Source organism: Armigeres subalbatus, chromosome 2 (genome assembly GCF_024139115.2).
Source record: "Armigeres subalbatus isolate Guangzhou_Male chromosome 2, GZ_Asu_2, whole genome shotgun sequence".
Classification (NCBI taxonomy): domain Eukaryota; kingdom Metazoa; phylum Arthropoda; class Insecta; order Diptera; family Culicidae; genus Armigeres; species Armigeres subalbatus.
The window spans coordinates 451239090-451265395 of record NC_085140.1 but is presented as its reverse complement, the minus strand read 5'-3'; the positions used below and the strand labels follow the sequence as shown (position 1 = coordinate 451265395).

General features: G+C 41.4%; 2 long non-coding RNA genes across 2 annotated transcripts; both read right to left on the bottom strand.

Annotated features, from left to right (window-relative positions):
- Positions 1 to 3377: 3377 nt before the first annotated feature.
- Positions 3378 to 4213, bottom strand: LOC134218210 (uncharacterized). Its single transcript, XR_009981277.1, has 3 exons — positions 4074 to 4213; positions 3940 to 4007; positions 3378 to 3860 (listed from the first exon to the last, which is right to left on the bottom strand). It is a non-coding gene; the product is annotated as an uncharacterized LOC134218210 (long non-coding RNA).
- Positions 4214 to 6792: 2579 nt separating this feature from the next.
- On the bottom strand, positions 6793 to 7844 carry LOC134218209 (uncharacterized). Its single transcript, XR_009981276.1, has 3 exons — positions 7583 to 7844; positions 7449 to 7516; positions 6793 to 7369 (listed from the first exon to the last, which is right to left on the bottom strand). It is a non-coding gene; the product is annotated as an uncharacterized LOC134218209 (long non-coding RNA).
- Positions 7845 to 26306: the final 18462 nt, after the last annotated feature.

The following is a 26306-nucleotide window of genomic DNA, read 5'->3' as shown; positions in this document are numbered from 1 at the left end:
TCGTGGAGTGGGTGCTCCCGAATTTGATCAATTTTATATCAGTTCAGTTTCATATCAGTAAGAATGTATATACAAATATAGTTATTGTGGGATTTTTTGTATTCTGATTCAAATTCTATTTAAAACCTTATTTCATTTAAGACCAATGTGATTATGCTAAAGCATACTTTGTATTCATTTATCTGCGTGGTTTTATGGCATTGAGCTAAATCAAAACCAGAATATACGAGTATATTCTACGCAGATAGAGAATTGTTAATAACATACATTTGCTCGTTAGACGAATCCTCTGCACCTTTCTAAAATGCACAAAAATATGTCTTTCAGATTGTGTTTCAGAAATGTGAAACACGTACGACTGCAGTTTGTCAGGTATGAAGACATATTTTTTCCTTTCTCATACAAAAACTAGTAACAAAAGGATATAATTTCCTTCCAAATTCAATCTTTTTAAAGGAGGCTCGGAGACCCATAGTCATATATACAATCAACTCGACGAATCAAGCTATTGTCTGTTTGTCCTTGTATATGTATTTGTGCGTATGAGGCATGCAAAAATTGTTGTAGTGCGAGTTGGCTCTTGTTTCGGACGGTAGAACGATCGCGCGATTTGCCGAAATTTTGTGTTTTGCATTGCGCGGCCGGTAATAAAGTTAATTAGTTCAATGCGTGTTGGCTCTTGTTTCGGACGGCAGAACGATCGCGCGATTTACCGAAATTTTGTGTTTTGCTTTTCCTTAGGACGGTTCGTAAGTAAATTGATGAATATATTTTATTATTTTTACAGCATATACTGTTATTGACAAACGCTCTATATTGTCGAATAGAGCTCCCTACTATTCACCTTTCCCACTAACACAAATTTTCCTTCCCGAGACATCTATGAAGGTAGTATGGGTTCCCTGCATCTTCACTAGTAGACGTTGAACTAACATTCCTTCCCTTCCTTCCGTGATTGTAAGGACGTGGCCAGGTATACAACTGCTACTGTATAGGAAAAGGTACTAATCCCAAGTACCAATTTGCGACAATATACAGTAGATTGCTCAATTGAGCATTGTATAGCCACCCACGATTTGTACAATCACATATGCTATGCTATGCTATGAGGCATGCAAAAATTGTTGTCAAATTTTCATCCTCAACCGACATCAATTCAGTGCAAGAAACAGCTGCTATGGACTGTATGAGCCGGTCATGCCCTTACAGTCAATTTAGGATTAGGAGAGAAAAATTAGTTTGATACTCATTGCTGTAAGATTATAAGTTGGCCTTTAATAAAAAAGAGACGCTCTAAAAATACTTTACACAGTCCTCAGGAATCCGCGCCACGACTTTGCCTTTTTAACAAAGTTGTACTGATCTGATTCACATCTGATTACATTTACACTCTGAACCTGACATCTTAAATATTAGGTCGGACCACTTTTGGAAAATAATGGGATAGAATAGTTAAAGATATTTTTCGTTTCCTGGTGGACATTTCTAACAAAACACCGAAGACGTTTTATAGAAGAAAACTAAATACGTATTTGTCGACTCAGAATGGGATTAATTAGTAGGCGTTAATAGAAAAAATTGTATAACATTAGGTTTTGAAAACAGCTTTATGATTTTGTTCAGCGGCGCAGCCAAAATTTTTGATAATACACGACCGTACGAGACAGTATGGTTTAAGTCTAAATTTGTTTCGAAATTTCGCGGAATTTCGTTAAATTTCGTTATTAGCTAGTTTTTTCTAGCGGAATTTTTGTAATTTTACGAAACGAAACGATATCAAGAATTTAGATTTCGCCATGTTCAAATTTCGCGAAATTCCGCGGAATTTCGTTTCGAACCACCTGAAACGAAATTTTTCGAAATACCGCATATGCTTAATATGGGCATACAAATCTTGATGCTTGCTCTCCAGTCATGTTTTCAAAACGAACGCTAGACCTTGAAATCTGCAAATCGGATTGGTTTTCCACTACCGGAAGAGGAAAAATATTTCCGAAATCCTCCGACATTGAAATATTTGACAGCTGTTCAGGGACGTTTGAGTTGATCATCTCACTTCTGATATGTAGCGAGCAGAAGTAATACACGTCTTATTTGTTTGACGGTTTATTCAGAATGATCTTACATATTGTCTGTTATGTCACACCTATAAATGTCTAATGTCAATGACTACTGTGATTTATGTATAAGTGTAATATTATAAGTAGTTTAGTAGTTTATATCATCTATCGATTACTACATTCTCGCTCCTCCTTTTTTACAATGAGAAGTGAGAAATGAGGAATGGCAATAGAAACGTCTCTCTTCTTACTCCTCATTTCTTTTTTTTTCAAATGACATATTCGGCCTAATGACCAATTCGGCCAAATGACCTTTCTGGCCAGCGACCCTTTCGGACAAATGACCCTTTCGGCCAAATGACCCTTTCGGACAAATGACCCTTTCGGCCAAATGAACTTTTCGGCCAAACAACCCTTTCGGCCAAAGGACCTTTTCGGCAAAATAACCCTTTCGGCCTAATGACCCTTTCAGCCAAATGACCCTTTCGGCCAAGGGGAAGGGTCGTTTGGCCGAAACCTATTCGGCTGAAAGCCATTTGGCCGAACAAACCATTAGGCTGAAACCCATCTGGCTAAAAGTCATTTGGCCGAAAGGGTCGTTTGGCCGAAAGGGTCATTAGGCGAAAAGGGTCATTAGGTCGAAAAGTTCATATGGCCGAAAGGGTCGTTTGATCGAAAGGGTCATTAGGCGAAATGGGTCATTAGGGCGAAAAATTCATTTGGCCGAAAAGGTCATTTGGCCGAAAGGGTCTTTAGGCCGAAAAGGTCATTTGAAAAGTGAGAAATTGGGAATGAGAAGTGAGACGTCTCACTTTTCACTCCTCATTTCTCATCTCACTGTGAAAAGTGAGAAGCGCGAAATGAGTAGTGAGACGTCTTGAAACTAACTCGGTCTCACTACAAGGTGGATTATTCAGGGTCGGATGAATTGGCACACTCCTTTCACGTCCATTCTCTCTCTCAATGAAACGTTCATTCATGCCGGGAACAGTGGAAAACGAAATGTCTGCCCAGCGAGGTGACGTCATCCTGAATGAACATAAATCTAAAGTCTAACACTCAGAAACCACTCAAAAGCCTGAAGGAAAATTAGCTTTCATGGAACACACTGAGGACGAGGCTTGATGGCTTCTTTGCAAGCCCGGAAAAGCGAAAATACAATAAATAAACTTTTAACCTTATTGTTCAGGGAATGCGCACTTGTCAAGAATAGTCGAACACGAATTTCAATTTAACTTATGGCTAATTTTAATGTACTTTTCTGGTCCTACACTATGCTAGCACTGTCACACTTGATAGGGGTACTTGCGTGGTTGGAGCATCGTCATGCTCAGGATCCGGATCCTCGGTGATTCCGTTGAACAGCAAGTGGCCACTGCTTAATGCTGCGGCACTGGCGGAGACGGGCCACGTCGACATCTTGACGAGCTTGATGATGTGGAACAAGCGGCGACGGGCCGCTTTCGGTTGAGATTGATGATGGCCGTAAGCTGTCGGCGATGGGAAGGGTCGGCATGTGGGACAGCTTGCTACATCGGCGGAATGGCCGATTCAAGATGGCGGATATGGCTTGGGAAGCGGTCTGAACAATACACGTCTTCAGACAATAGGTATTCTGTCGCTGTGCTTCTGCCGGCGTTTGTGGGAGATGCCGGATGGCAGTTTCGCTCGGAATGAGGTCCTCGAGCTAGGTAACATAACCTTGAAATCAGCGTGCGTGAGGATTAGGCCTCTTGGATTGCCACCAAGAGCCTGTCGTGGATGTAGCTTGTAAGTAAAAGAAAAGGCCCATTCGTGGACCTGCCAAGTGGTATTATTACACCTATCGTGTGACAGTCGGATTTTGTTATCACTTTCTGACTAAACTAAGTTTAATTACCATTTTCTTGCACATAACTTTCACAGTAGTGTTTTCTTAGTTTTTAGACGGCATAAATGTATAATAGGCTATAAGAAACATTACAATTATAATTTAGGTTAGGTTATTTTACGTTTACAATTAACTTCTCTAACCGTACTATAGTTTTGTAGTTTGTTTTGCCGTACTATTTTCACCGTACTATTAGTATTAAGGACACAATTTCCACTTAGAATAAGGTACAAAGCTTTTAAAACACACAATTTTGTGACAATTTTAACAATTAATACACGACGCGCACTACGATTTCCTCGGAGGTTACGACAGAAAAGAGAATCTTCATTGCCTTTGGCTGAGGTATTTATTATAAACGAGTGTTAAGATGGAGCTCAAACTTCGTCCAAAATACGAAGTTTGACATTTCATATTTCTCCGACCTTTGCATGTATGTTCTGATCGAAACTAGTAGTGACCTCTGTTTATCAAATCTTTTGGACATTTTCATTTGTTTCGCTGTTGTGTCACCGTTTGCATGAACGTGCATTGATATGGAACGGATGGAAATGGTGGATGAATTATCTACTTGTCAAAACAAGTGAGCGATTGCACTCTCATTAAAGGCTGTCAGTTTGGATGGATAGGGTGGGACAAGAAAGGAAATCTTGCGGTGGAGCCGCAAGTCAATCACATGAAACCGAACGGTTACATTACCCCATCGTTCCTCCTTTCAAAAAGGAAGCATTTCATTTTGAATCAATCTCATAATTATAATCATTATCTTCAACCATGATCTTTTTCAGATTGTGGTGAATCAAAATTATGAATTGGTTTTTCTCTGGAGCACCCTATTAACCTTCGTCACTCAGTTGACGAAGCAATGGTACTCGCAGTGAATGAACTTCAACACTCTTTGTGTTGAGAAATGTCAAAAGATTATCGTTGTTTATGTTTACAACGCGACGACGAATTCGATGGTTCGCGAAGCCATGAATTGTAGCGTTTTTGATACGAAATTTATCGCGGTCGATGGCTAAAACGGTCGAAAAAAGTATCCGCGGAGAGAACGTTTCCCGGGGGTGCACTGAATACCGCGATTCGACATCATTTTCCGGTCTTATTTCCCTAGCTGTTCGTGAATCCGCGGAGATGGGAACCAAACTCTTACGCCGAGAATCTCGAGTTTGCCAGGTGAGAATAGTTTCTGTAAACAAAAATCGATTAAGTTGTATTCGATGCTTTCCTAATAATGCGACTTCATTTTCATTGAATAGGATTTCATGGAAATCGGTCCGGACCTTTTATGAATGGTAAGTAATCAACTAATCATTACGACTGAGTTGAAGACTGAATTATTGATTGAATCCTGATTCCAGGTTTGGGACATCGATGTGTCCGCGTATGTAGCTCGACGGGATGTATGGATTCGCCAGTTCGCTTGTCTCGAACTGGTCCCGCGAGACTACCAATAGAGCGTACTTCCTGACTTCGGAGGAGTTGCACGTCTTCATCTGCATAACGGACTGGCCGTTCTTAAATACCCTCAGGTTCTCTGGAAGACCCGAGCAGAATATAATTCATTATTATATCTCGCTGTATATTTCAGGAGCAAATTGAATGATTAAATGGGTGTTTTGCTTGTCTGTTTTTTTTTATGAAGAAATTATTCCTCAACAGAAAGACTTATTGTAACCTTCGTTTCTTCCCTGTTGGTCGGGAATCGAAGAAAATTGACTTTTAATTGGTCATGGGACTTTTGGGTTTCTATTTACCGGTTACGCGTATTTAATTGATGTAGGAGTACAATGTTGCTTGACTCTGCGATTGAGTCGGCACAATTTACTGAACTTTTCGCGACGTTTATGATCATCCTAGCCACGGACACGATTGGAATTTCCGAATGACTTCCCGTTCTGCAGAGACGGAAAGTCGCGAGGAACCGCGTTAGTTCGTCGTGAAGCTATTTGTTCCCGTAATTTGTTAGATTGTGTACTTATTCCATCGGTATGGAGTGAGGTTCTATTCGCGCTTCAAACGTAATCTCGAACGACTGCAAATCCTCACGAATTCCTTACAGTCCAGCAGAAAATCTGCTTTATCGCGAACCGTTACAAAATCAGTCGATCTCCGAGATCACTGTCTACGTCGTTCCGAACCGCGGGATCTTCTTCTTGATCTCGATCTAAATTATAAAATGCCTAATATCATTGATTCTCATGTTGCTTCGAATTTGTTATTCTAAGTAATTGATTTGATGTACATGCCTTAAATAGAAATAATTATCATGCAATTGAAAAAAAACCTAAGACGAAACCTACTCAAAAAACGGAAATTGGAAATTCTAGAATCATTATCGGCTCCTCGGATTTTCGGATCACCGATTCCGAGAAGACTTTGCAACTTATGTGTTCTCTTCGTTTGGAGAACGAAGGCGTCAACAAAACAGGAATCTGTTTTCTCGCCCCTTCCCGGAGGGAATGGAAACTTATGGGAGTTATGCATTTTTAGTCGGGCCCCACGTTGGGCGCCATTGAAACTAACTCGGTCTCACTACAAGGTGGATTATTCAGGGTCGGATGAATTGGCACACTCCTTTCACGTCCATTCTCTCTCTCAATGAAACGTTCATTCATGCCGGGAACAGTGGAAAACGAAATGTCTGCCCAGCGAGGTGACGTCATCCTGAATGAACATAAATCTAAAGTCTAACACTCAGAAACCACTCAAAAGCCTGAAGGAAAATTAGCTTTCATGGAACACACTGAGGACGAGGCTTGATGGCTTCTTTGCAAGCCCGGAAAAGCGAAAATACAATAAATAAACTTTTAACCTTATTGTTCAGGGAATGCGCACTTGTCAAGAATAGTCGAACACGAATTTCAATTTAACTTATGGCTAATTTTAATGTACTTTTCTGGTCCTACACTATGCTAGCACTGTCACACTTGATAGGGGTACTTGCGTGGTTGGAGCATCGTCATGCTCGGGATCCGGATCCTCGGTGATTCCGTTGAACAGCAAGTGGCCACTGCTTAATGCTGCGGCACTGGCGGAGACGGGCCACGTCGACATCTTGACGAGCTTGATGATGTGGAACAAGCGGCGACAGGCCGCTTTCGGTTGAGATTGATGATGGCCGTAAGCTGTCGGCGATGGGAAGGGTCGGCATGTGGGACAGCTTGCTACATCGGCGGAATGGCCGATTCAAGATGGCGGATATGGCTTGGGAAGCGGTCTGAACAATACACGTCTTCAGACAATAGGTATTCTGTCGCTGTGCTTCTGCCGGCGTTTGTGGGAGATGCCGGATGGCAGTTTCGCTCGGAATGAGGTCCTCGAGCTAGGTAACATAACCTTGAAATCAGCGTGCGTGAGGATTAGGCCTCTTGGATTGCCACCAAGAGCCTGTCGTGGATGTAGCTTGTAAGTAAAAGAAAAAGGCCCATTCGTGGACCTGCCAAGTGGTATTATTACACCTATCGTGTGACAGTCGGATTTTGTTATCACTTTCTGACTAAACTAAGTTTAATTACCATTTTCTTGCACATAACTTTCACAGTAGTGTTTTCTTAGTTTTTAGACGGCATAAATGTATAATAGGCTATAAGAAACATTACAATTATAATTTAGGTTAGGTTATTTTACGTTTACAATTAACTTCTCTAACCGTACTATAGTTTTGTAGTTTGTTTTGCCGTACTATTTTCACCGTACTATTAGTATTAAGGACACAATTTCCACTTAGAATAAGGTACAAAGCTTTTAAAACACACAATTTTGTGACAATTTTTAACAATTAATACACGACGCGCACTACGATTTCCTCGGAGGTTACGACAGAAAAGAGAATCTTCATTGCCTTTGGCTGAGGTATTTATTATAAAACGAGTGTTAAGATGGAGCTCAAACTTCGTCCAAAATACGAAGTTTGACATTTCATATTCTCCGACCTTTGTATGTATGTTCTGATCAAAACTAGTAGTGACCTCTGTTTGTCAAATCTTTTGGACATTTTCATTTGTTTCGCTATTTGTGTCACCGTTTGCATGAACGTGCATTGATATGGAACGGATGGAAATGGTGTATGAATTATCTACTTGTCAAAACAAGTGAGCGATTGCACTCTCATTGAATGCTGTCGGTTTGGATGGATAGGGTGGGACAAGAAAGGAAATCTTGCGGTGGAGCCGCAAGTCAATCACATGAAACCGAACGGTTACAGTCTCACTACCCACTTCGCACTACTAACTTTTCACAGTGAGGTGAGAAATGAGGAGTGAGAAATAAGACGTCTCACTTATCACTCCTCATTTATCACTTTTCGCTGTAAAAAGTGAGAAGCGCGAAGTGAGTACCCAACAAACATTAGGAGTTCACAGAGCGCTTATTCAACCAAAAATAGTCTTCTTCAGCTGGAAAACTAGCTTATTCAGCTCAAATTGTTTTTTGGGTACTGAGACGTCTTACTACTCACTTCGCGCTCCTCATTTTTAACAGTGAGAAGTGAGAATTGAGGAATGAGAATGGGAACGTCTCTCTTTTTACTCCTAATTTCTCACTTTTTAGATGACTTATTCGGCCAAATGTCGAATTCGACCAAATCTCCTATTCGGCCTAATGACCGTTTCAGCCTAATGACCCTTTCGGCCTAATGATCCTTCTGGCCTAATGACCCTTTCGGCCAAATGACCCTTTCGGCCAAATCACCCTTTCGGCCAAACGACCATTTCAGCCAAATGACTTTCAGCCTAATGGTTTGTTCGGTTAAATGGTATATTCGGCCGAATGGGTTTCGGCCAAACGACCCTTCCCCGAAAATTGGAAGACTGTGGTGGGTCGGGCACATAGCCAGAATGTCGGACAGTAATCCGGTGAACGTGGTTCTCGACGACGATCCGACGGGAACAAGAAGGCGAAGTGCACAGCGAGCAAGGTGGATCGATCAAGTGGAGGACGATTTGCGGACCCTCCACAGACTGCGTGGTTGGCGACGTGCAACCATGGACCGAGCTGAATGGAGAAGACTTTTATGCACTGAATGGGCTACTTCTGGCCTTAGTCTGAAAAAACGCAGAATCTTACAAGGAATAGAATGCATGCAGTGGTTTCTTCTAATATGCTATGGAAGTTGTTCTTTTTCACGATTTTGTATCTCGTGTCTTAGATACGAATGGCTACAATAGTAGTTTGAGCAACTTGTTGCAAAAAGATTTTTTTCGTCTTTATTAACGAGACTTTCAGCTCAAGTCTGGCTCGTCTCGAATTCCACGGGGCACGGGCGCATTTGATTTGATGTTTGTATGGGGATTTCAGATTTCAGCGGGCAGCAGTGACTATGTCCAGGGGCTTAACGATCCCTCCCCAGGCTATCGGCGAGTTGTGGGCGACCGTGGGCCGCTCAAAGCGCACAAACCCACGTCCTGGTGTCAGGTTGGACACCTCACAGACCGGACACGACGGCCCTCCGACGGGACAGGAGGTTTGCGCAGGCCCGATAAGCCGCCTTTAAAAACAACCATTTCTAACAACATAGAAGATAATACGACTCGATATAATCGGCAAAGACCTAGACAACGAATAAAGGATCACGATTGGAGGAAGCTTGGAACATGGAACTGCTAGTCGCTAGGATGGATGATCTACGATGAATTACATCCCCGCAACTTCGAAATCGTGGCGCTGCAGGAGATTTGCTGGACAGGACAGAAAGTGTGGAAAAGTGGGCTACCAAGCGGCTACCTTCTACCAAAGCTGTGGCACCACCAACGAGCTGGAAACCGGCTTCATAGTGCTGGGTAAGATGCGCCAACGCGTTATTGGGTGGCAGCCAATCAACGCAAGGATGTGCAAGCTGAGGATAAAATGCCGTTTCTTCAACTATAGCATCATCAACGTGCACTGCCCACACAAAGGTAGACCCGGCGACGAGAAAAAAGAGTTCTACGCACATCTGGAGCAGACATACGATGGATGCCCACTGCGGGACGTCAAAATCATCATCGGCGACATGAACGCTCAGGTAGGAAGGGAGAAAATGTATAGACCGGTCATCGGACCGGATAGTCACCGTATCGAATGATAACGGCCAACGATGCATAAACTTCGCAGCCTCCCTCGGAATGGTAGTCCGAAGCACCTTCTTTCCCCGCAAAAATATCCACAAGGCCACATGGAGATCACCTAACCAATAAATGGAAAACCAAATCGACCACGTTCTAATCGACGGTAAATTCTTCTCCGACATCACGAACGTCCGCACTTACCGCAATGCGAATATTGAACCTCGTTGCAGTATGCCTGCGCTCAAAACTTTCGACGGTGTACCACACGCGTCGAAGTCAAACGCCGCAACTTAACATTGGGCGTCTACAAGACGGTAGACTAGCCCAAGGATACGCGCAGCAGGTGGAAGTGGCACTCCCAACGGAAGAGGAGCTAGGCGCAGCATCTCTTGATGGTGGCTGGAGAGATATTCGATCCGCCATTGGTAGAACCGCAACCGCTGCACTTGGCACGGTGCCCCCGGATCAGAGAAACGACTGGTATGACGGCGAATGTGAGCAGTTAGTGGAAGAGAAGAATGCAGCATGGGCGAGATTGCTGCAATACCGCACGAGGGCGAACGAGGCACGATATAAACGAGCGCGGAACAGACAAAACTCGATTTTCCGGAGGAAAAAGCGCCAGCAGGAAGATCGAGACCGTGAAGAGACGGAGCAACTGCACTGCGCTAATAACACACGAAATTTCCTTGAGAACTTGAACCGTTTACGTAAGGGCCACGTGTCACAGCCTGATATGTGTAAGGACATAAACGGGAACCTTGATCTAAAGGTGACGGGAGCACTACGAAGAGCACCCGAATGGCAATGTGGCAGAGAACGGTGGCGGTATGGTAATGACCCTAGGAGCACGCGCGCAGGACATACGACTTCCGGCTCTGAATCTCCAGGAAATCCAGGAGGAGATCGGCCGGCTGAAAAACAACAAAGCCTCTGAAATTGACCAACTACCAGGAGAGCTGTTTAAACACGGTGGTGAGGCACTGGCTAGAGCGCTGCACTGGGTCATTACCAAGGTTTGGGAGGATGAGGTTCTGCCGCAGGAGTGGATGGAAGGTGTTGTGTGTCCCATCTCCAAAAAGGCGATAAGCTGGATTGTAGCAACTACCGCGCAATCACATTGCTGAACGCCGCCTACAAGGTACTCTCCCAAATTTTATGCCGCCGACTAACACCAATTGCAAGAGAGTTCGTGGGGCAGTATCAGGCGGGATTTATGGGTGAACGCTCTATCACAGACCAGGTGTCCACCGTACGTCAGGTATGGCAGAAATGCCGAGAATACAACGTTCCCACACATTATCTATTTATCGACTTCAAAGCCGCATATGATACAATCGATGGGGACCAGCTATGGAAGCTAATGCACGAAAACGGATTTGTGGATAAACTGATACGGTTGATCAAGGCGACGATGGATCGGGTGATGTGCGTAGTTCGAGTTTCAGGGGCATTCTCGAGTCCCTTCGAAACGCGCAGAGGTTACAGCAACCTCAGCAACCTGGTCTTTCGTGTCTGCTATTCAACATCGCTTTGGAGGGATGGGCAGGGATGTTCACGAATCCCGTCCAGTTATTTGGTTTCGCCGATGACATTGATATCATGGCACGTAACTTTGAGAGGATGGAGGAAGCCTACATCAGACTGAAAAGCGAAGCTTAACGGATTGGACTAGTCATCAACACGTCGAAGACGAAGTATATGATAGGAAGAGGCTCAACGTAAGCCACCCACCACGAGTTTCTAACGGTGGTGACGAAATCGAGGTGTTTGACGAATTCGTGTACTTGAGCTCACTCGTGACTGCCGATAACGATAACAGCAGAGAAATTCGGAGACGCATCATGGCAGAAAATTGTACGTACTTTGGACTAGCAAAACGCTCTGATCGAATAGAGTTCGCCGCCGTACCAAACTGACTATCTACAAAACGCTTATAAGGCCGGTAGTTCTCTACGGACACGAGACCTGGACGATGCTCGAGGAGGACCACCCAAGTAACAATTTCCATGCTTCTTGGATTTATCTTATTCTTATTGCAGACTTATGACAGCAATCACCAAGCTAATTGCTCAGTTTTATTGGCGTTCTTATTGCTATCAATAAACCTCTCATAAATCTGCTTCATAAAGCTTCAAACGTCAAATCCCTATTGACCATATGAACATATCTATGGTTGAGATAAAGAGCGTAATAAATCCAATTTTCAACACTCGAATAAAGCTCAATATTTTGGTCATAATGTGGTCAAATGAATAACCCCCATAAGAATGTTTGCATTGCGAAGAGTTTATGACGGTGTTTAATAAAAGCGAAAATTTTCTGATCAAATTCCATGATGGCCATATTGAAAATGAAGTAGCATTTCGCAATCAGTGAATTATTTCATTGAAATTCATGATTTAACGACATTTTCACCGCGTATCATACTTTTTCTGATGAATAAATTTATTTATTAATAATTTAGGCAAAAGTACTAATAGATTTAGTGGACATCCTAGGTGTTGTGGTGATGAATATTTTCGATTTATTTCCCTGAATTACGTTATACTGCCGGCGCGTGGTGTTCAACGTTATTTTTTCGCCAGCTTTGACCATAAAGTTAGACGCGCACTCCCATTCAATTGTACTGAATCGAAAGAAAAAAAACAACCTGAAAAAAATATTATTTTGTTGTCATCATAACTTCCACCAACAATCCATTTTATTATTATTTTTCTGCAAAGTTTTGTTTCTCTTTTTTCAGAGCAACATTTTGACAGCTGCCGCAGCCAAATTCCCTTTTTTGCGGGTGGTTTAAAAAGGGTTTCTAAATGCTCTTATAATAGGTTTATAGTGGTTATCTGGAGAGGGCCACTTGGCAATATCTTACTCTTATAGTGGTCATCAGAAGGTTGCCGTGTATTATTCGGTTTTATTGTTAGGTCTTATAAATTGTTCTTGAAAACCTTTCCTAGAGCGGAATAAAACTTGAAATGCTACTTGGGCAACGCGCACTGGGAGTTTTCGAAAGGAAAGTGTTGCGTACCATCTATGGTGGGGTGCAGATGGCGGACGGTACGTGAAGGAGGCGAACCACGAGTTGGATCTGATGTTGAGAAAACCATCCATCGTTCACACCGCGAAAATCGGACGACTGCGGTGGGTCCGTCACGTAGCCAGAATGTCGGACAGTAATCCGGTGAGAATGGTTCTCGACAACAATCCGACGGGAAAAGGAAGGCGAGGTGCGCAGCGAATAAGGTGGAACGATCAGGTGGAGGACGAATTGCGGACCCTCCGCAGACTGCGTAGTTGGGGAAGTGCAGCCATGGACCGAGCTGAATGGAGAATACTTTTATGTATTGCACAGGCCACTCCGGCCTTAGTCTGGTAATAAATAAATAAATAATATAAAGAAGGTTCATCAAAATAGCAAATGTTATCGTTCAAGCATAGGGGAGCGAAAAAGTCGAATTTTTAATTACTCTAAGCTCTAAGCAAATTAATTATCTTATGATCTGTTTTACGTAGTTTACTTTGAGCGGTCGTATCTTGTCTATAACCACCTATAACCCTTCTGATTTTTTTTTTTGCGAAGTTGAATATCCATCGATTGGAATATTCTTCACTCTCGTTCGATTCAAAATACGGTTAATTTAGTATCAGTTCGTCCATTTCGGAAACATGTTCTGAATATATTCAGCTAAGTTATTAATAGAAAAATATAGTCATTTTATACTCTTCCGACCATCACTCATAAGATTCAAACAATAGTAAGAACTAGAGCACAGTGTGGTAGATCTTACTATGTAACAGGCCTTTACATGGTGTGTTCTTAGTAATCATCGTTATTGGATTTATTGCATTAATTGCTTTTTCCAACCTCTTTAATATAAATTTCTTTATATTTTATTGGTTTTTATTGACTTTGGGAATTTTTAAATGTTATGTAGTATTTTTTCGATGAATAATCTTGATTTTCTGAATTGCAATAGACACAGAAAAAATGCTGATAGGAAAACCCTCCCGAATTGCTTTATTTTTGGAGTTATTCGCAAAATTGCCCAAATTAGGAACATGGCCAAAACCGGTACAGTTCCCCTATATTATTAGGTTTTGGAAGATTCGTTTTGGGTAATGAAAATTCTGCATTATTTAGCGCAATTTTATACCTATATATTTATTTATTGCTCCTACCCTGGTTTCTTTATTAACAATTTCCCAATTCTTATGGAAAATTTCTAATTCTTTGAGGAAATTTTATTTTGCTGCCAAAATTTTTTGTCTAATAGTCAGCGAAGAAAACAAGATACCTAATCTGTTAAACAGGACAACCATTCAAGTTTCACCGTTTCCTAACTCGCGCCACATTTACGTTTGTTATGCAACCCCGAAAGGTTCCATTCGTTACATAGCCTGGGCAAGTCATATGCAACACGACGGACCCACTACTCCAGCGGGCAATCCCAACGCCATTCCAACAACGAGGAAACAGAATTACCAATTTATTTATATTGACTTTTGATTTTCCCCTGCTCCCTGGGTTCCCGTACCTTCTCGGATTGCATCATCCCGGTTGGAACTGGAGGAGGATCGGACCGAACAAGGCGGCCAACGCTCTTCCAGCTCGGCTCGTCGAGAGTGCAGCTCACTCTCACTCTCGACGAAGCCGGCATCGGTACAGAGTCCATGAAAGTGCAACAAGTAACAACCACCCTTTGCTGTCTTGCCCGCGCCGTTCTCTGACTCACCAGTCAGCATCGCTCTGCCAACCGGATCAGAAACCAGATTATTATACGGAGTCGAGGGTCTATTGGCAAAATGTGGGTCACGATTCATTTCTTTTCCATTTTGCTTCCTTCTCCACAAAGTGCAGCATCCATTCGAATCACATCATAGCTTAAGTCGCCATTCAGTGACGAGACCACACCACTGCCTGCATGCGTCATAATCGCTCTGATGACGGCCTGTTGATGGCTTCAAATTGTAGCCAATTTAAGATGGAATATTGCATGGAATGCTTCAGTTATTCAGAATTGTGTTAAGCGTTGAAATTGCAATAAAGTACTTATGTTATTATCTATTATAAAATTATAGTTTAAAACTTTTGTGGAATCGTGTAGAGATTTGTTTCAAACATCAATGTTCATACACAACGGTGTTTGCTTTTGAAACATTATTTGATTACTGTTAATTTGTTTGCGGTTTTCAACTCATCTGAAAAAATGTCTGCAAAGACCATTTGCTTTGACTTCCTGTTTAACTATTCACGGGAAAGAAAAAAATAACTGGCGCATCACAGTGCCTAGGCTCACGCAGAAAGAAACACAAATGAAAAAAAAACTTAGTAAAAAGGAAAGACCGATCCAAATTCAAATTTATTTAAATCTAAATAATTGGATATTTACGATCACCCTATAGAGCTCTTTCGGAATGAAACAGTAAACAAACGATAAATTTGAATTAACAGCGAAAAGAGTTGGTAAGATGAGCGAAGGGAAATAAAAAACGAAGCATGCTTTGACGTTCATACTTCACATATGATTTTCCGAGGGATGCCATGTCGACGACCGGACCGGACCCGGAGAAAGAAGTGCAGCCGGAGAACAAAAGCGCATCAAATTAAACCAAATTAGGAACAAATTGCTTTTTGAAATAAATTATTCTGTGTCCGGCAACTGGTGCTACTGCGCAGCTTCTGAAAGTGGCGGTTATCGACATCACTTAAAATGAATGCTCGGCTGATAGGAAAATCGGTGCTAGCGCTTCATCTAGGCGCTTTGATTTGTTACGGTTATCGAGTGGCCACGAATAGGCGCCATTGATAGAAGAATGGATTAATTCGGCTTGGAAATGGATTATAGTTTACTAAAGAAAATAAACTTTTCTTACAAAGCACCCGGTTTTAATGCAAGCCCAATCCAGAACACGACAGGGTTTGATTCATGATCTATATTTCGACGACAACATGGAGTTCCAGCGTCATCAGGAATCACCGGAGTAAATCGACTAGCAGCTGCACGCTATCTAATAGGCGATCTCGATTCTCGATGACCAGGGAACAACGGTGCGTCAGGTAAAGCAACACCCTAACCATTGATTTGATTCATCTGCAAAATGTCACTCGCAGACAATACCAACGTAATGGGCTGCCTGCGCTTTAATCACGTTGCAATGACTAAAATTATCTATAATAAAATAAACTTTGTTCAGAAATTCGAATATAACTTTCTGAAAATCCTTTCGCAAATTCCTTTTGAAATATCTACGCAAAACGCTTTAGGAATTCCTTCGGATATTCCTTTCAGCTTTGTGAACTATCTTAAGCAATTTCCAGAAGATTTCTCCGGTAATCCTTTGAAAATCCCTACAGTAAATTCTTTGGTAACTTTAAGGAGCTACCTACAGATACTGACAAAACTAAATATGTACACATCATTCATTCTTCCAATTTTCGGAGTGTTTGAGATGGCGCCGTGAATCAAGCATTTTACCAAGTGTACAAAAATGCATACATCGACCGGCTGATAAAATACGCTAATTTACACTGGGCTGGACATGTTGTGCGTATGCCGAAAGAGTGATTTGCAAAAGTGATGTTTAGCAGAGAACCTGAAAAAGTACGTGGGATCTGGGGCAGTGATGGGAAATGTCAAAAAAATGTCATGGCATTGCAATTACTAATTTTCTAACTTTTTTCAGAAGTCATTTACAATTGGGATTTTTTGATTAACATGTAGTACTTAAAGGGTCCTAAAACTTTGTCAAACAGATCATTGTTCTAAATACAAAGTGTGAGCCATGAGGGTGAGATTAAAAAAATGTCACGGAATGTCATGACATTAATGTCATTTGACACTAATTCGGCTCTCACGCCGCCAATATCATATTTTGAAAGAAATTACCTGTAAGAAAAGGTTTTCGAGTCCTTTGAGGGCTACATGTTTAAAAGAAAAACATAATTGAAAATGACTTGTGAGAATAGTTATTAGCAAGTTAGTCCCATGACATCGATATGACATTTCCCATCACTGCTCTGGGGTAGACACCGCACTCGCTGGCTATGTGCAATCGAGGAAGATGCGCATGCGGCCGGCGTGCAGGGAGACTGGTGACTAGCGGTCCAAGAACGAGCGACCTGTAAGGGTCTGTTCACAAATTACGTAACGCAAAAATCCGAGTTTTTGACCCCCTCCCTCCCCCTCGTAACAAAAAGTAACATTTTTGATACCCCCTCCCTCCCCCATATAACGCGTAACTGAGAAAATTTTAAAGCAATTTTTTTTCTTTCTCTGAAGCAGGTATTTATTGAACACTGTTAGAATAGGAACGACACATGATTAAAACCAAGGATATCAAGAATGCAGCTAGTAAAAACGAAAGTAGAATTAAAATTTTAGTTTAGCGGAACTATTCTGTCGGGAAATACAATATTCGCTTGGTGTTTTTACGCATAATTGTCCCGCTATGTGCTTGATTTTGGTAATCACTAAAACGATCACGGTAGAGCTAGAGCACTATAAGAGCTTGAAATATTTTTTCTTTAAAATATTTTTTTTCGCGTTATGCGTAACACTTGGTAGTAACACCCCCTCCCCCACCTTTTAGTGTAACAAAGTATAACGCAAGTTGGACCTCCCCCCTCCCCCCAAAAGCGTTACGTAATTTGTGAACAAACCCTAACAAGACATTACATTTGGTTTTGCTCCGGACAACACGGAGTGTACAACCACCATACTGCCGCTAAACGCAAGTCGAGCACATCTGTATATGGAGGCTCATATACAGATGTGCTCGACTTGCGGTTAGCGGCAGCATAGGTATAAGTAACTTTAGGAAGAAATTCTTGAAAATTTCCCTCAGGAATTCCTTCACAACATTCTCCATTTCTTTTATTTTTTTCGAGATCTCTTCAGAAATTCATTCAAAACTGGAAATTTATTTGAAAATTCCTTCTATACAAAATTGATTTTGGGATGCACTTGGAAATTCTGTTAGAAATTCCTTTGAAAATGTCGAGGGGGATTTCTTCGAAATTTTCTTAAAAGGTTTCTACTGATTTTTCTTCGCGAATTACTTCTGTTCCCAAAGTTCTTCCGAAAATGCTTTCATAAACTCTTCCTGACATTGCTTCAGGAATACCCTCGGAAAGTTCTATAGAAAATTCACTTAGAAATTCCATCGGGAACTAGTTCATTCTCCAAAAAAATTTCGAATGAATTTCTTCAGGAACATTGTATGGTTTTACTAAAGGAATTTCCCAAAGAGAACCTGAATAGATAATAGAAAGACACCTATACGAATTCCTGCAAAAAATCTCATAGGATTTTACGAAAGAATCAAATTTCCTAAGAATGCCTGTAGGAATTTTCAAAAAAAAACCCTATTTTTCTCCAGAACTTCCTGCAGGAACTACATTAAAAAAAAATTTTTTTGCTTATTTATTCAAATTTCAGGAAAAATATTCAATTTGGTTGGTTCTCGTGCCCCGGTCTGACTCAGCTAATATTAATTTTTAGTTATGTTGATCATCTATTGATCTTTGTGCATACAAGAACGGAATAAGCTGTTCATTGTGGCTGTCATTAGTCCCCCCTTCGTTTTTTTGCCCAAAAAAAATATTTTGAGGGGGCAAAATAAAAAAATCGGGCCATTTTAAGGATTTTCAAAAAATTCTTTAACAAATCCGAGGAGTTTTATTAATTTTTTCCACCTTTCGGAGACCAGTAGGACATAATTAAAATTAAATATTTGTAACGGCCTTATTGGATTCCATCGTGTATGTACTTCCGGGATCCAGTGGTCTCAGCAGATGAGCACTGCAAATTCTCTAAAACAAATAAATAAGCAGCCACTCAAACATTGCCCAATTCTGTATGCAACTCAAAGAACAGTAGTTCGATTTTTTCTAAAATTCAGATATATTGAGAAATAAAATGACTGGAGTGTATCAAAATCCTGAAATGGAATAACTTTTGAAAAAAGTGATTAACAAATTAGTTCTACGATACCGAAATCTAATTCTCAACATTGCTCAGAGGTAAGTAAAAGTGAAGCAGGATTTATTGTTAAAATCAGAGAATAACAAAATAGTGTTAATTTAAAAAAAACATTTCGAAATCAGATATTGATTAGTGTCGTCGGCAATTGACTATTTTGAATGTGCTGTTTGATGATCGACAAACGAAGAATATTTCAATTTTAATCCAATGAAGTCGATTTTTATACGATCGGAGAGAGTTGAAGTAGGCTTTGCTGCGATAGGGCAGGTTTACAATCCGCTGTCACGATTTTTTCCTATCCAGTATTTTTTTCAATGTGAAGTCAGTGTCAGTGTCCTTTCTATCGGGTGCATGAATTGGTAACGTGAAGCATCTTCAAACTACAAACGAGAAATACGCTTACAAGTTCCGCCCCGATGACACGCCGAGCCGAATTTCCCGAAGTTGTGGTGGACTGTATTTAAAATTATTACGTGTTAGCAAGCGATACATCTAGTGGAAGATGAGGCCTGGAACGACTGCTCGATGCCCGAAGCCATCTCCAGAACAAACCTCAGCTGTGCCCTGTCTGCGTTTTGGCCGAATTCGGTGAGTTTGTTCCGGTTTATATTACGGTGTACGTTGTACATGCACAAAAGATTTTGAAACCCATATCATCTTCGTAAACCGGTGTAGAGTATTATTTCATACTTGTTCCAGAAATTCAGCTAAATGGATCATTTGCAAAGATCTTTATATGTTATCATAATTTAATTTTCATTTTTATCTGATTGAAGTGTACTGCGCAGAGAGTACAAGGCTGGTATTGTTTCTAGCAGTTTATTCACCGACCTCCTCGATTAAAACTCGAGCACAAATGACCCTGCATAAGCGTTTCAGGACCGCGCGCGTGATGTACGGTTAAAATAGATTAATTGGAATCAATTTCAATCAATTTCGTTTATTTGGTAGTCAACCGTCAATCGACCTCTTAACTTTTGTTACCCCGGAAGTCATCTTTTAATAAACAACAATTTCATTGAAGACTTATATGAACCGGTGTTCTGAACAAAATTTCGAATTTCGAATGCTTGCACCATTGTAGTACAACATTAGCGAAGAAAGCATGATTGTCGTACACAACACATATACATACTGAGTCCCGGAAAGGGAAAGTAAATTTTATCGATATTAGTTGATTGATTTGGAACTTACTACAAATACTCGATAGATTTACCCACATATATGTACATACAATATACCTTCATAATCCTACCTATGATGGTCATACACTCCGTGTTGTCCGGAACAAAACCAAGTGTAATGTAATATTTGAAGTCACGAAAATCAAATTTTCTCCTTTTAGTCTCAAGCTTCATTACTGCGCATCTGCATAGCGCTTTTGTTGCGAACAAAGTGCACTAGTTTCGCAATGGTGCGCTATAAGATGAACGCGAATAAAATCGGTTTTCGAATATTCGAAATTCGATTTTCAACTGGAACCATAATATGTACCAGTCCGCCAATCGCCAGTCTCCCTGAACACAGGCTGGAAGCACTCACATCTTCCTAGATTGTACACAGCTAGCGAGTGTGGGCCCTACCCCGGAGCCAACGTCCTCTTTCAGTTTCTCTGCTAAACATAACTTTTGATGCTCTTTCTTTCGGCATACACGTTACATGTACAGCCCAATGGATTATGAAATTTCATAAAAACCTGCGATTTATGTTAAGTGTGTACGTTGTTTAAATCTCGCATAAAGTAAAAATACTCTCAAATCGTTACAATCAACACACTTAAAATTTTCCACCGATCTCGGCTGTGCAAATCTCGGTTAAAGTTCGTTAGCTGAAATAACGGCTGAATGGACGTATGATTACGGCGGCTCCTTTGAGTGCCGCAGTAAACAAATTGCTTTTTCAGCTGACAAATCAGCAGAAAGTCACGAACCGAGCGCTCGGCTGTGCGGATCTCGGCAAAAGAATCAAAAAATGCCGAGCTGAACTAAGTGTGAACATATAGCTGTTTTTTGTCTGTCTAGGGCATATTGCTCCCATTCTCCTATAAGCTATAGTCAATGCTAGTGTGTTGGAAATGAGTTGTGTTTTCGACAAGGATAATCGAGATAACGATTCCAGGCTAGAAAAATATGGAGCTGTTGTAAGTAAAATTGTTATATTTTTGTCGTCTTGTGGGTTTTCGATTGTTTTTTCATCGATTTTGTTTCTTTTCTTTTCTTTTTCGTTCCAGAGGGCGAGTAATAACGATTGAATGCGAGTGAAAGTTTGTTCGTGTTTTGTGTTGGACACAGAACGATCGCGCGGTTATCGGAATGCCGGGTTCTGCTGTGCGGGCGAGTATATTAATATAAAAGTGAAACAATCAGTGCAGGTTTGTTTGTGTTTTGTATTAGACATAGAACGATCAGAGATCGCGTCCTGACATATTTTCTTCAGTAAGCAGAACGATCGGCTGGTATTCGAAATTTTGTTCTGCTTTGTGCGGTAAGCAAAACGATCAGCCGGTCACCGAAATTTTGTTCTGCTGTGTGCGGGAGTAAATTAATTAGATAGTAAAAGTTTAGATCGCGCCCAGACATGTTTCTTCAGTAAGCAAAACGATCGGCCGGTCATCAAAATTTTGTTCTGCTTTGTGCGGTGAGCAGAACGATCGGCTGGTTACCGAAATTTTGTTTTGCTTTGTGCGGCCTTCAAAATAAAATTATTAGTTTTGTTTTCATCGATTAAACTACACGCTATACACGGCATACCGTTTACCAAAACGAACCCTGCCACACTCCCTACCCCATATATCCAACATCCCAGTGATTTCTCGTGGAAGTGCAGATGACTCGTCGGCTTCTATCAAAGCGAGTATCATGTCAACATTCTCCTACCCATTCCTTAATTGACCTGCATTCGGACACGGCCGGCGCTGGTATTGCTTATTTTTGGGTCACCAGTTCTTACACATTGAAGATGATGTTAGTCCCAAACTTCATTTGTTGGTTCTCTGTGTAATTACAGCTGACCTGGCAATAACAGAGTAGCAACCGTGGGCGGTCAATCATGCTCATGCTCAATGAAGTCGATTTTTATACGATCGATTCCTACCCCATGAATAAAAACCGCTTAAATCCAAAAATCCGCGTTTAAATTGATTGTTTCAGCCATTGATTTTTCATCCATGCCGGTTCACGCCGCCGCCACCGATAAAAGCCAACGGCGCGCCGCCGTGACGCCGAGGCAAAAGTGATCACCACGCCGCCGCCGATGAATTGACCGGCGCACAGGTCTAATTCCGCTTAATTAACCTTATTCCAATTGTAAAGCAGATACTGTACACTTTCATGCCTTGTCACGGAATAAAAATTGGTGAATTTTTCTGAAGCTTTTCTTTCATTCTTCGCGTTTCTAATATACCATTTGGCCGAACAGATCATTAAGCCGAAAGGGTCATATAGCCGAATAGTTCATTTGGCCGAATGGGACGTTTGGCCGAAAAGGACATTTGGCCGAATAGGTCACTTGGCTGAATAGGTAATTTGACCGAATAGGACATTTGGTCGAGTAGGACATGTGGCCGAGTAGGACATTTGGTCGAGTAGGATATTTGGCCGAATAGGTCATTTGAAAAGTGAGGCGTCTCACTTCTCACAACTTATTTTCCACTTTTTACTGTGAAAAGTGAGAAGTGATAAATGAAGAGTGAAAAGTGATACGCTTACCTACTCACTTCTCACTTTTTACAATGGACAGTGAGAAATGAGAAGTGAGCGGTTAGACGTCTCACTTCTCACTCCTCACTCCAAAAGTGAGTAGTGCGAAGTAAGAAGTGAGACTTTTCAAATGATCGATTCGGCCAAATGTCCTGCTCGGCTAAATGACATGTTCATTCGAATGACCTATTCATACGAATGATCTGTTTGACCAAACAACCTATTCGGCCAAATGTCGTATTCGCCAAATGCCTTATTCGATAAGAAAATTATTTTGAGCTTTTTAGTGGAATGTTTTCACCTGTCATAAGACGAGTTTAAACAATCCCATTGAATTCCACCACTTAATTGTATCCTGACAGATACGTATTTCGACCTCAACAGTAAGGCCGTCTTCAGTGTCTTGTACTTGACTCGACTCGAGTCGAGTCAAGTACAAGACACTGAAGACGGCCTTACTGTTGAGGTCGAAATACGTATCTGTCAGGATACAATTAAGTGGTGGAATTCAATGGGATTGTTTAAACTCGTCTTATGACAGGTGCCTTATTCGGCCAAATGTCCTATTCGGCCAAATGTCGTATTCGGAAAGACGGAGAAACAAAACGGCAGATTTACTTCTGAGGAAGGGATCACGTACATCATTGGTTTTTTTCTAAGAAAATGTCTACTTCCAAAAAAGGAACCGCAATTATCGTTGCCTGATGCCAAACAAATACATATTTTAAAGAAAAGACCAAATCCACAATTGCCTCAATTCGGGAAAACGCCCACATCCAAATGATGAATCACATCCACCATTGCCTTGACCTCAACCCTTAATTCTAGATTGCTTTGAGAATAGGTCGTATGTGCAAAAGAGAGTCTCTCTTTGTTCACACTCTCTTTCGCTTTTACATAAGCTAGTTTTGCATATTTTGCCCCATTTCCACTTCAGAACACTAGAGAAAGCTAAAATCTTCTGATATCTGCCAAGAAATCTGAAGTAAACTTTATTATAGATCTGTAATAATTTAAAGAGAATGGAGGCAAAGAGAGACGCTCTTTTGCACATACGACCTATTCTCAAAGCAATCTAGAATTAAGGGTTGAGGTCAAGAATTCTGGTAAACGCCTACTTTAAAAAAATGATATCTACCATTGCCTTATTCCAAGCAAATGCCTTCTTGCAAAGTAGGGATCACCTTAATCCTGGCAACAGTCTACTTTAAAGATAGGATTACATCCACCATTGCCTTATTCCGGGCAAACGCCTACTTTTAAAAGAAAAGAACACATCATTGCCTTAATCCTGGCAAACGCCTACCCTTAATGAAGGGATCACATCCTCCATTGCTTTTATCCGGGCAAACACCATGTTTTAAATAAGGACCAACTTCTACCGTTGTCTTATTCCGGGCAAACGTCTACTTTTACTTACTTGATACTTGATGGGCTACAGCTCTTCGATGAACCTACGCCGAATGGAATATCCTTCTCCACTGGACTACATCCTGGGCCAATCGCTTCTACTCGCCGTGAACATTGAGCGCCCTCAGGACCTCTTCAACTGCAAAAAGCCATCGTGTACGCGGCCTTCCACGAAGCCTGCGGCCTCTACCGGGCTCTCTACTAAATATTATCTTTGCTTGACGTTCTACCGGCATACGAACAACGTGACCAGCCCACCGTAGTCTGCCGTATAATCTTAATAATATCCAGCCCTTTATACACCTGGTACAATTCGTGATTCATGGGACGCCGCCGACTTTCAAAGAAGGTATAATACCCACCATTGTCATAATCCGAACAAACGCTTGCCATTAACGAAAGAATCAAGTGAGGGGCCATCCACAAAGAACGTCACGTTCTCTCTCGCTTCTTCGTCACGGTGAGGGGGTTCAGAGCAGCGTGACGATTCATACAAAGATTGTTGAGGTTTAATACAAAAAGTGTTACAAAGGGGAGAGTGGGGGCGAAAATCGGTAATTTTTGCGTGAGGTACTTTATGGATCTTTCCTAAGGAAATAATTATATCCACCACTGCCTTCTTTCTGGCAAACTTCTACTTCCATAAAAGGAAATACATTTTCCGTTACCTAATTCCGGACAAACGGAAACACATTAGCTATTGTTTTATACAGATCGAGCCATGAATGAGTGATAACATTTATCATCGCTTTATACCTGGCTAATGCATGATTTCTAAAAAAAGATTATGTCTTTTTAATATTATTATTGACCGATTCACTATTCTGGGGTTTTTCCAGCGCCACTGAATAGAAACAACAAATTTAGTGAATCTAAATTGATTCAAAATAAGTCGTGTGACACCTCAAACTTAATGATTTCACAAAGCAATGATGGGAATGATATTTTGGGGTTCCTGGCCCTCTCGGACTCAATCTGGTCAAATCGGTCACAATCCGGGGACCTACTGAATGGCCATTTTCTAAATTGATTCAAAATAGGTCGTGCGACACCTCAAACTTCATGATTTTACAGAGCAATTATGGGAATGATATTTTTAGGGTTCCTGGCCCACTCGGATTCAATCCGGCCACATTGGTCACAATCCGGGGACCTACGAAATGGCCATTTTCTAAATTGAATCAAAATAGGTCGTACGACACCTCAAATTTCATGATTTCACAAAGCAATGATAGGAATGATATTTTTAGGGTTCCCATTTAGGGACCCAGGAATTCCACCGAAAGTTTATACAGAAATTATACCGTAAATGAAATCAACAATGGAATTTTCGTAGGAATTCCTAGATTAATTCCCAAAGAAATCCTGAAAGATTTCTACTGGGAGATTCCTCCAGAAGCTCCACCGGGAATTTCTCTGGGAGCTCCTCACGGAATTCTCCGGGAGGTCCTCTGTTGATGATGATGATGATCCAGCTACATACCCCTAGAAAGGTTTCAGCTAGACGAGATTTGTCTATAAGATGTATTATCCAAGAATTTTTCCGAGAATTCTTCTGGTAGTTTCACTGGCAGTTCCTTCGGGGGTTCCTTTGAAAATTCTACCGGAAGTTTTTTCAGAAATTCCTCCGGAAGTTATTTCAAGAATTCCTCCGGGAATTCCACAGGCAATTCATCCGGGTGTTTATCCGGCCGGCAATTCCTTCAAGAGTTCCACCAGTAGCTCTTCCAGGAAATCATGCAGGCTTTTTTCAGGAAATCATTTAAGCCTTCTTCAGAAATTTAGCTGGAAATTCCTCCCAAAGTTCTTCCAATAGTTTCTCTGAGAGTTCCTCTAGGAATTCTTCTAGGAGTTCCTTCTGAAATTCCTCCGGGAGTGCTTACGGGAGCTCTTCCGGCAGTTCCTACGGGAATTCCTCCGGGAGATCCACCGACAGTTTCTATGAGCATTCCTCCGGAAGTTTCTACGGCAATTCCTCCGAGTATTCCTCTAAGAAGGAACTCCTGGAGTAATTTGCGGAGGAGCTCCCGGAGGAATTTCTGGAGGAATTTCCGGAGAAATTATCAGAGGAATTTTCGGAGGAACTTCCGGTGGAACTTTTGGAGGAATTTCTTAAAGAACTACATCGTAAGAACTCTTGGATGAACTCCCAAATGATTTTCCGTAAGAATTTCAGGATGAACTCCTGGAAGAATTCTCAAAGGATCTCCCGGAGGAACTCCCAGAGAAATTCTCCG